Source organism: Macrobrachium nipponense, chromosome 17 (genome assembly GCF_015104395.2).
Source record: "Macrobrachium nipponense isolate FS-2020 chromosome 17, ASM1510439v2, whole genome shotgun sequence".
NCBI lineage: Eukaryota > Metazoa > Arthropoda > Malacostraca > Decapoda > Palaemonidae > Macrobrachium > Macrobrachium nipponense.
Window position 1 is genome coordinate 4382190 of NC_087210.1, and position 11318 is coordinate 4393507.

The following is an 11318-nucleotide window of genomic DNA, read 5'->3' on the forward strand; positions in this document are numbered from 1 at the left end:
CTAGTGTTTAGGGTAAGAGGGGCAGGTCGCAGGGGTTATATAGGCTTCTTGGTGGGCTTTAGGTACTCCTAGCTTTAGACCACTTTTCCCACAAATCTGCTGGCTGTGTTTTTGCATCTTTCCAGACAATGCCGTAGGCAGTATGTGATCCCAGGCCGCCTGGAAATGCCCTGATTCGTCCTCAGTCAACGCCAGCTTCTGTTATTGGGCAGATGTGCTCGCCTCTGACTTGAAGTCCAGCCCCCTTTGTTTCGTCGTCGCTGGTTGGAGCCCTCCTCAGACATCACGATACATGTGCAAGCCACTAAGGACTACAGGTACGTCTCGAAAGTGCAAAATCCAACAAGTCCTTATCCCTCAAGACGAATCTTGCTATTTCCATTTTAAAATTTCCCTTTTATTACTCCTCTACTGAATGTCCTTTGTCCACCATTGTAGCACGTGCTACCCCTGTGACTTGTCCAAGATTAAGTCTTCATTGAACATTTCATTTAAGCACTAGAGTTCCTCCTCTTGTGTGTGATTAAAGATAAACACCCTCCATATTGATTAGCTGAGATATTATGCAAGAAGTCTTTAGTTTATGTTGTGTGTAATTTTAATTTGGGAATTCATTTCCAGATTGCTGAGTCCATGCTCTGTCTCCTCGCAAGTGCTTGTATTAACTGAATTCATAAATTTGGAAACCAGCATTGCAGTAGACGCTGATTTAAGCCAGTTTTTCCACTTTGTGAAAGAAAAGTGTGTTTCAGACAGTACAGGTGGCCTCACATGGCATACCTGCCTTGCCTTTATCTCAGGCCATTCAATGTTGCTTGTAAATAAATGTAAATTAGATTAATCCGTCCGGGACACGTGGCGGGCCTCGCCCGCCCATCGCGGGACAAGTGGCCTGCAAAACAGGGCCCCGACCCTACCTGTCCCCGGATGCGTGGCGGGCCCCGCCTACCCCTCCTGGGCCTCGACACCGCCTGTCCCGGGACACGTAGCAGGCGCCGCCCACCCGTCATGAGTCTGCCCGCCCATCCCGGGACTTGTGACGGGCCTCGCCCGCCTGTCCCGGGACATGTAGCGGGCCTTGCCCGCCTGTCCCGGGACGCGTGGCGGGCCTCGCCCACCCATCCCGGGATACGTGGCGGGCCCCAGCCGCCATGTTCCGGGACTTGTGAAGGGCCTCGCCTGCCCGTCCCGGGACACGTAGCGGGCCTCCCCCGCCCGTCGGAACACGTGGTGGGCCTCTCCCACCCTTGCCCGGGAAACACGTGGCGGGCCTCTCCCACCCGTCCCGGGACACGTGGCGGGCCATGCCCGCCCGTCCTCAGACATGTGGCGAGCCTCGCCCACCCGTCCCGGGACACGTGGCAGGCCTCGCCCGCCCGTCCTGGGACATATGGCGGGCCACGCCCGCCCGTCCCCGAATGCGTGGCTGTCCCCGCCCGCCCACCCATCCTGGGCCTCGCCTCCACCAATCCTGTCATTTTCTTCCTCACGCTTTCTTCAAACCTCCCATCTTCCTTTCCTTTTCAGGAATCAATAAAACTCTTAGGATAATTTTTTAGCATATTTATTTCCCTGCAACTTTAACTTCCTTCAAGGATCAACAAAGCAAACTTATTACAAATAAATATTAAACTTCCCATGCAACAAACATTGTCCTCAAATTTTTCACATCTCATCCGTCTTTGTGAGGCCAGCCCCATTCCTTGTAGATCGCGCCATTCCTTGAAGACGAACAGCTGCTCCTTCATTTTCCAGTTGTCTTTCTCCAAGCGTCTGTTTTTCCCCTGCAGGTTCTTCAGGTTGTAAACCAATTTCTCCTTCGCTCCTCGCAGCTGTCCAACCTCATCTTCCAGCTTTTCGTTCCTTTCACCCTGGATACCGGTCTTCCTCTCCAGCCACGATTTCCATTCTCTAGAAAGCATGTCAGCTCCTTCCTCTTGAGTTTCGCAGCCTCAACTTCACACTGGAGTCCACACTTTTCCTTCCTGAGGTCTTCCACTTCCTTCTGCAGGCGCTCGAACCTGACCTCGACGTCTCTCCTGCCGGATTCGTGCTTTTCGGTCACGTCCTTTTGTTCCTGGATAAGCCTTGCCATCCGCGCCGCTTCTTCGCTTTTTAACTGCGGGTCTTTCTCCTTCTGTCGTACGAGTTCCTCTTGCCTCTCAACCTAGCTGTTTGCCTCTGCCAACCGAACTGTTAGTTCCCTTATCCTCTCACACAGGACATCGTCTCTCCCCCCAATTTCCTTTGGCTTTTCCATCAGCTGCTGATTTTCATCTGTGATCTTGAGGATCTTGTCTTCCAGCTGCTGATTTTCCCTCTTTTCTTGGTCGTTCTCCCTCTTCAGGAACAATGCGTCAGTTTCGAGCAAGTAGGCCCTTTCTTGCCAGGCCTGCTGTTGCAACACCTCCTGAGTGAACTGGATCACACGAGTGTGTTCTTCCCCTCCGCCCGCCTTCTGAATCTCTTCATTGTTGTCGAGCCTCTGTTGCAGCTGAAGAATTATCCTGTCCAAGTTCACCTGCTGCTCTCTCTGGCACCGGATGGTGTCTCGCCGAGACGCAATTCTCTCCTTCAGTTCCTTCTCCTTGGGCTGCTCAACTCCATCAACAGTAGTCAGGAAGAACCTCACCAGTGAATAGCCAGCCACAATAAACAAGATGACTATTCCTGCGTTAGACTTCTCTCCGTATTTCGAACAATATCTGGACATACCCAGTTCACATACTCTCCTCTCATTCTCTCTCGATTTTTCGTTGATTTTCTATATTCCACGAGAGATATTTCGATTTATCAAAATATAGCAGGAAATATTCTGAACATTTTTAACTCTGCCTTGTCTCTTGGTGTTATAAATTGCTGAAATCTTTCTCTCACTCTCAGGGATTTTTTGCAGAACGTATCTTCTCTCTCTCTCTCTCTCCATGCGGGATTTTTTGTTAATCTTATCTGTTAAAATATATTTGGGGATTTTCCTTTACTTACCTTTTTGTCTATAAGAAAAACAATACTACCTACTGGCGGGCAATTGCAACTTAGGGGAAAAATGGCTATTTTTCTAAGGAAAGTTTCATTTTTATTGAATTTTACAGGATAATTAATTAAAAGATAAAATTCTAAACGAATTAGCCGAAACATCAAGAGAAATATATATATATATATATATATATATATATATATATATATATATATATATATATATATATATATATATATATGCATAATTAACTACTCAACCATAAACATTTTCAAAAACTGTAGGCGTTTTAAGATTTTAAATGTATATCATATGAATACAAAAAAAAGATGAACTGAAATTTAATTATATTAAAAAGATATAAAGGAGTAAAATTTTATTAGAACATAACTCGCGTTCGTAAACTGAAATGCAATATGGAAATAAAGTAGAAAACACTAACATCCCTATTCCTATTTAAGGCGAAAATGACACTAGCCATGAATTAGCACGACTCGACGTGACGCGTTTGGTGTAAACGCAACCTTAGTAAGATGTTGCATATATGTTTAATATAATATGCAGGCAGCTTTCTGAACGTCGGAAATATTTGAGACTCCTTGTAACATTAAAAATGGGATGTAAATATGCAATTCACAATTATCTTATTATTTGAGAACATAGAAATAATAAGAATTGTTTTGAATGAATGCGGTTCAGCGACCATTAATCACCTGGAATCTAAATTCAGTCCCAATTCAGTAACAGAACAAAAGTAAACACACCTTTGATTAACCACAAAGTCATTTTCCAGGGAATCCATGTTATTGACTGGAAATTCTTTTTACAGTTCTGTGACAGACGGTCATTTGAATCACAGTAGTTTTAAAGAATGTTGTATTCCAATAAAATATGCAGCACTCCTACAGTACTGTGTAACCACATTATATCATCAAATTGTTTTAAAACTGAAAATTTCATAGAGATGATGAAAATTTGAATTCCATTTTCAAGTGTTCAGTCATTGACTAATTAATTATGTAGTATACTACATAATTAATTAGTTATGAAGTTTTCTGCTATAGGCTATCTCCAAGAACATTAACTTAAGTTTCTATTAAGTCATTTTTCATTTTACATTTCTTGTATTTTCAGACTGAGTGACGGAGTTAGAAACAGCCATGGCTAACGACTTGGAGGAAATCAGATGGATTGACCGAATCCGGGCTATAACCTTCAGAGAAGCCAGGGATGCTGGCGCATCCTTCATTTCATGTTCATGGATAGGTAAATACATTAAAAGAGATGAATCCTTTGTTAAAAGAAACTGGAACAAAAATTCATATGATTGTCATCGCAAAAAGAGTGAGAAACTTGTAAGGGCTGAAGTCCTTTCTCAGGAGTCAAAAGACATTATAGCTGAGGCATTGGGTAAACCAAGAAAGTCTTCATGTAAATTGGCGCTAGAACTAGAAACAAAAAGGGTAAAGAAGAGAAATTATAGTGCTGTATATCATGAGTTGAAAAAATCTGGTATCAAGCCATTTCATGTTATCAGCAAGCCCAACTCTACTCGCACCAGAGAGAAGACGTGCTTGTTTTGTGGTTCATTTCTTAAAGATTGGGATGAAGCTGACTTTCTCCATGTTGCCGCATCAGATGAATTCTTCATTTACACAGTCAGGAAGCCAAATCAATATAAAAATGACATCATTTGGGCTGCAAAGTTGGATGTTATCAGCGATGACATGCACTATCGCCAAGTTGTGAAATTTCCTGAATGTTTTGGAATTTTTCTCCGCTTCACAGCCAAACGGTTAATGTGGATCATCAAAGAAAAAGGACAGTCATGGAATGGTGAATACTTCAGAGAAACTGTGCTTAATGGTGGAGTATTTCCTTTCCTCAAAGATTCTGAAAATATGTTATCTGTTGAAGAAATCACATTTTTGCATTATAAGGCACCATGTTTCAAGGCTCTTCAGACACAGGAGCTGCTTCGAAACAGTGGTATTGATTTCTTCTCGTCAATTGAATTTCCAGGTAGCTCCCCTGACCTTAATGTGTGTGAAAACATTGGTAGAATCTTAAAGGGTCATGTTGAAACGCGCACAATAAACTATGATGGTATACCAAGCCTCGACGACCTGCGAAGAGAGGTGACTGAAGTGCTCAGGGAAATGGAGTTTGAGTCTCAGCTTTTTTGCGATTTACTGAAATCATACCCCTCAAGAATGCAGGCTGTAGTACAGGCAGATGGAGGCCACACAAAATATCAAATTACTCAAAGAGAAACTTAAATGAATACCTGTTCTGAAGTACTATTGTTTTTGTCCATATCAATTTTAGTTTTATGCTGTAGGAGAGGGGGGGGGTGGGCGCTTTAATTTCGAAACACCCTGTATATATGCTCTTACAACCGAGTAGCCTACCTATCATACTGGATATCATTTCTATCACTATGGAATGCATCCACCTACAATTCTAGTACCTGTTATTTAGTATAACACTGAACCGTCTTCTCTACCAGAGAGAAACGATAGTATCATTTGCTTTGAACTTGAGAGCACTTTTTTTTTTTACCTGGTGCAGTAGTTTTCATCAATTGAGACACAATAATCCATATTTAAGATATTTAATTACCTAATTAATTTTGTCTTGAGACCACTAAACTAAACGAAAACTAAGAATATGCTGGCACATTTCATAATCATACAAACTCGCATTGTTAAGAAGGCAGAAGTCTGTAGAAATAGTTATGTAGGGAATATATTAGCTAGGAAAATCTACTATACTCCGTTTTTTTCCACACACCACTTTTTACCCATCTGTACCATCCGCCCTGGGGTGGTTCTTTGCGCTATGGTAACACTGCATCCTCCCCGGGCTCTTAAATAATATCCTATTTCGAATATTAACGGTGTAATTCACATACAGTAAATTATTAAAACACTTTTCAGTTGCAAATGTACACCCACATATACTTTTATTTACCTAAAACTTACACATGGCGTAATTATTTAAAGCCTGGGACGCAGTGTTACCATGCGCGACCACCACAGGCGGATGGACAGATGGAAAAAAACAGAGTATAGTAGAGTTATGGTAGATGAAGGCAAAGGAGAGGTAGAGAGAGAGGTAGAAACTGAACGCAAAATAGGATGTTTGAAAAGTGAAACCCACAAAACCAGCGCCTTTGACACAACAAAATGTGATGAGGCAAGTTGTAAGTGTTGAACCTTGGCCCATCAAGTGGGTGGTTACAATGGATCATGGGACCCACAAGGATTCGCCCAAGGGTGGGACCGGAAAAAGTAGGCGTTCAAGTTCAACCAATTTATCCTTATTTTCGATTACTTATTGAAAACAAACTAATGATGACATATGACAGGGAAAAAGTTTCAATCTGTCCTGGGTTCTGAATCAAATATGGGTGCAAATACAATAGAAGCTCAATTTCTCACTGCATAAAGAAAACATAATTTCATGTATATTTTAAATGTATTATGATGTAAACAGATATTACTAAAGTAAATTCACATCACCGGTGCATCTGATGTCTAGGCCAGTCCCTTACGATTGCTCCTGATTGGCTGTTGATAAGCCAATCACGGGGCTCGAAACTCCCAGTCTCTCTCAATAGTTCACATAGGCAGGATGTATGTTCCACCTCTCATGAGGGATATGTCTTTCAAAAGCATCCCTCAGGAGAAGTGGAACATACATCCTGCCTATGTGAACGCTCCAGCCCTGTCATTGGCTTATCAACAGCCAATCAGGAGTGTCATAAGGGACTGGCCTAGACATCAAATGCACGGCTGATGTGATTCTACTATAGATTGAATAATGTGCACTACTAATTTTACTTCAACATAAATGTCATAGAAGACATGATAATGGATTGGCGATCTGGGAAGATAGAATACTTAGTCCACATAATTGTGGTTGCCACTTGATCTTTACGAGTTTTGCAGCGATGCAGGTATATATAATATTAGAAGTTTCATTGTCTATGAAACGTGAGCTCCAAAGATATATTTTTGAAACTCTGGACATTACCTTTGTATATAGCAAATTAATTAAAAGCGAGAATTCTGGCATTGAAAATCCTTCGTTGAAAACACTACCTACTAGCGATAAAAACTGTATGCCCAAAGGAGATTGTGGAGGTAATTGATTACTTGTTTGCTACACTTATTCGTAGGATATGATGATCATGAACTTCGCACATAGGGATTTGAACGATTTATATCAATTTTGTTTATACAAATATATATATATATATATATATATATATCTATATATATATACATATACATATACCTATATACATATATATATATAGATATATATATATGTACAGTAGTACCTCGAGATACGAAATTAATCCGTTCCGAGGCGCCTTTCGTATCATGAGGTTTTCGTATCTGGACCACCATTAACATGTAAAAATGGCTAATCCGTTCCAAGCCCTCCAAAAACACCCCCAGTAAATTTCATAATAAGCTAAAATTGACCTATAAACAATGAAATACTACAACAATTTGGACCATTCAATACCTAAATTAATAAAAAAAATGCAAAATATAACCTGTAAATAAAGTGTATACGTATTAGTGTACATGGTAACAAGAAATATACTGTACGTAAAATGTGGAAGCTTACCTTTCGAGTGAGGCTACGTACATACGTACTATCCAAGGAAGATTGCTTCTGCCTACTTTTCACAATGTTCCTGTGTGAGCCTTTTCGGGGGGTGTCTTCTACAAATGATTGCACTTTATGAAAAGCGGCTTTAATTTCTGCCGTTTTTTTTCTTTTGTACATATGTACGTACGTACACTTTAAAAAATATACGTACACAATGTTCCTGTGTGAGCCTTTTTGGGAGGTGTCTTCTGCAAATGATTGCACTTTATGAAAAGCGGCTTTAATTTCTGCCGTTTTTTTTTTTTCTTTTTTTGATTTTTAACTTTTTTCTTTTACTTTATTTTTTTTACTTTACGTAGGTTTTTTTTTATTTATTTTTTTTTTTTTTTACAGAATTTCAACTTTCTGTTTTTATCACTTGGTTCTTTTTTTTGTACCTCATGACTCTGTTGGCCCTGGTGTCCATCAAAACCCTGTTCAACCAAATGCTCTCTCTGCAACTGATTGGGGTACTGAATGTTCGGCTGCTGACCTTCAACATAAACTGAAGTGCCTTGATTATACGTACTGGTATGCATGTTGTAAATGATTGGTCTACACCTTCTGTTCAGCAGGGAGTGGATATTCTACCAACCTTGCAAAGTTTCCAGTTATCCCATGAGAGAGACCTTGATCACTTATCCCATGTGAGAGATCTTGGTCACTTTTTTTTTTTAAATAACGTACACATTGACGATCCCGAAAACGAGTACCGCGTGCGTACTATAACAATGCTGGTACCGAATGGCCGAAGTACGCCACCACGTGTACATAGTAGATGCATGATGGGAGGGACGCTGCCCAATAGGAGAGAAGGATTTCATGGCCGCGACTAGCATCATGAACCAATGGGAGAGCAGGAGGATGATGGCGAGTCTACTAGTACTAAGATGGCGGCGTGCGGCGCGATTTTCAAAAATTGTTATCCGGGCGAATCTCGGACTTTCAGAAACCTTTCGTATCTTGAAAACTTTTCATATGTAGAGCCGTTAAATTTTTCGTATTGGCTTTCGTATCTTGAGTTTTTCGTAAGTTGAGCCTTTCGTATCTCGAGGTACTACTGTATATATATATATATATAATATATATATGTATATATATATATATATATATATATATATATATATATAAATACATACATATACATATACATACATATTATATATATATATATATATATATATATATATATATATATATATATATATATATATATATATATATAATATATATATATATATATATATATATATATATATATATAAAGTATTATTTTTTCCTTTCTTATTTGTCCCAGACATATTTACAGATAAGTTTGTAATAAACATAACAGCATTTATGTATCAGAATGTAAGTCATTAAATCATATAGATAATAATCTTATAATATATTTACAGATTTATGTACATTAATCATATCACCGTCATATTTTGATAAGAGTCTTATCTTTTATAGTATTGTATTTGAATGAGAAATTGTTTAAAAGTAAAAAAATATTGCAATTTGTATATGACAAATTTACATGAATGCACCATGAAGAAATTGCTGCTGAAAATGCAGATGCGGAATCCGCATCGGCATACAAACTTGGATAGCTGCCCGTAGAATTTTTATTCCGCATAGCAGACGAAAATTCCGCACTTCGGCAAAACTGCTGCCTGGCTCTGCTCTGCTCTGGCTGCCTGAAGGAAAGAAGGCGCGTGACGTCATACCACTTTAGCTCTGACATTGCAGGTGCCTGAATAGAATAGAATATAGAATTTAGTTCAAAGGCCAAACGGTGGTACCTGTGAGGTCATCCAGCGCTGTGAGAGAAATTGAGGTAAGAAGGTTTGAAAGGTACAAGAGGAGAACCTCGCAGTTGCGCTATGAAATAATCGTTGGAGATGGAAGAAAGAGAATATGAACGGAGGTACAGTTAAAGGGAATGAAAAAAGCTGTAGCTAGAGGCCGAAGGGACGCTGCAAAGACCCTTGTGTAATGTCTACAGTGCACCAGGTGAGGTGCACTGACGGCACTGGAAGCTCTGGCAACACAAGAAAAAAATTAAGTTGAGAATGAAAAATAAGGATATTGTGCTCATATATAATTGAGTAAAAATTATGTTTGCTGGATTGTGAATTGATTTTCATGCAGAGGATTCCTATTTTCGATAATATATATTTACGTTTTATATTGTAGTTTTGGTGTAAGTGGACAGACAGCCTACCTTGTCTGGTGACTTGCGTGGATAGTAGCAGAGTTGTTCAGAAAAGACAGAATCGTAAGGGGCCTTCCCGATGCTGTTTATGTATAAAAAAAAACAAAAAACACACACACATAAACACGGTATAACTATAGTAGATTCACACCAACCGTGTATTTGATGTCTAGACCCATCCCTTGCGACGCCCCTGATTGGCTGCTGATAAGTTAATCTCAGGGCTGGAAACTCTCGAGAGTTCACATAGGCAGGATGTATGTTCCGCCTCTCCTGAAAGACGTATCCCTCAGGAGAGGTGGAACAGAGATCCTAGCCATGTGAACTCTCGAGAGAGATTGAGAGTTTCCAGCCAATCAGGAGCGTCGTAAGGGACCGACCTAGACATCAAATGCACGGTTGGTGTGAATCTACTATAGTAAACAACAGGAAAGCAAGGCAGACAAGTTATTATCTTTTTAGTACCAATAACAAATTACAATTACATTTAAGGATAATGTAGGAAATGAGATTAATTTTATCTGCGTGATTCAGAAGTTATACAACAGTAAGGTAGCCTGCTCATGGAACCGTGTTCAAATAAAAAAAAATATGCAAGATCAAAATTAGTAAAAACAAGCAAAGCAAGGCAGATAAGTTACTATCGTGAGATTATAAATTAAAATTTAAGAATACTGTAGGAAATAAGCCTTATTGTTCCAGTCACATTTAAAAAAAAAATTAACACGAACTTTCAGTAGGCTTAACTATTCCTTCTTTAAAATTATCGAGATCATTCATTTGTACATCTTTTAAGGCCTTCTGACCCACAAAGTATGTTTTAGAAATTAGAAAATGATAAGATATATGAATATAAGTAAGTACATATGAGACTTTTAAAAAATGTGACACTAAAACCCGATAGAAATTCAGTTACATAAACCATATGAAACATTACGAACAGGTGAATGAAACACTAAGAAGAACCATTATCGTATTTACTCTCCAATACATCATGACAATATTGACACAGATCTTTATTTCACCTTATGGACGGAGTTCACTCGAAAACCGAGATTCAGTACATAATCATCAGTATGACACACTGATTAAAACTTCTAAAAATAATCACTATTTACAACATTCCTCGGTACGCAGTCGAGTGCCTGCCTACTTATAAGCGCATATCACACTTATCTTACAAAGTTACAGCATTTGAGACATGAACTTGGCGAATTAAAGTCAAAGAATTCACGAGGACGAGTTTGAACAACTGTGGCGAATTCCTCTCCAGAATGCGAATACCCTGTACTCTAAAATAACTAAAAACTTCCAGATATTTGAAATAGGCTTCCCAAAAACCCGGACACAAACGTAGCTACAAAAAGAGATTTTAAAAACTTTTGTTATAAAATAAATTAATAATTAGTACATACGCAAGTCAATTGTTCTTCCTACGTAAAGTTAATTTCTTAAAACAAAATATTAGAGTTC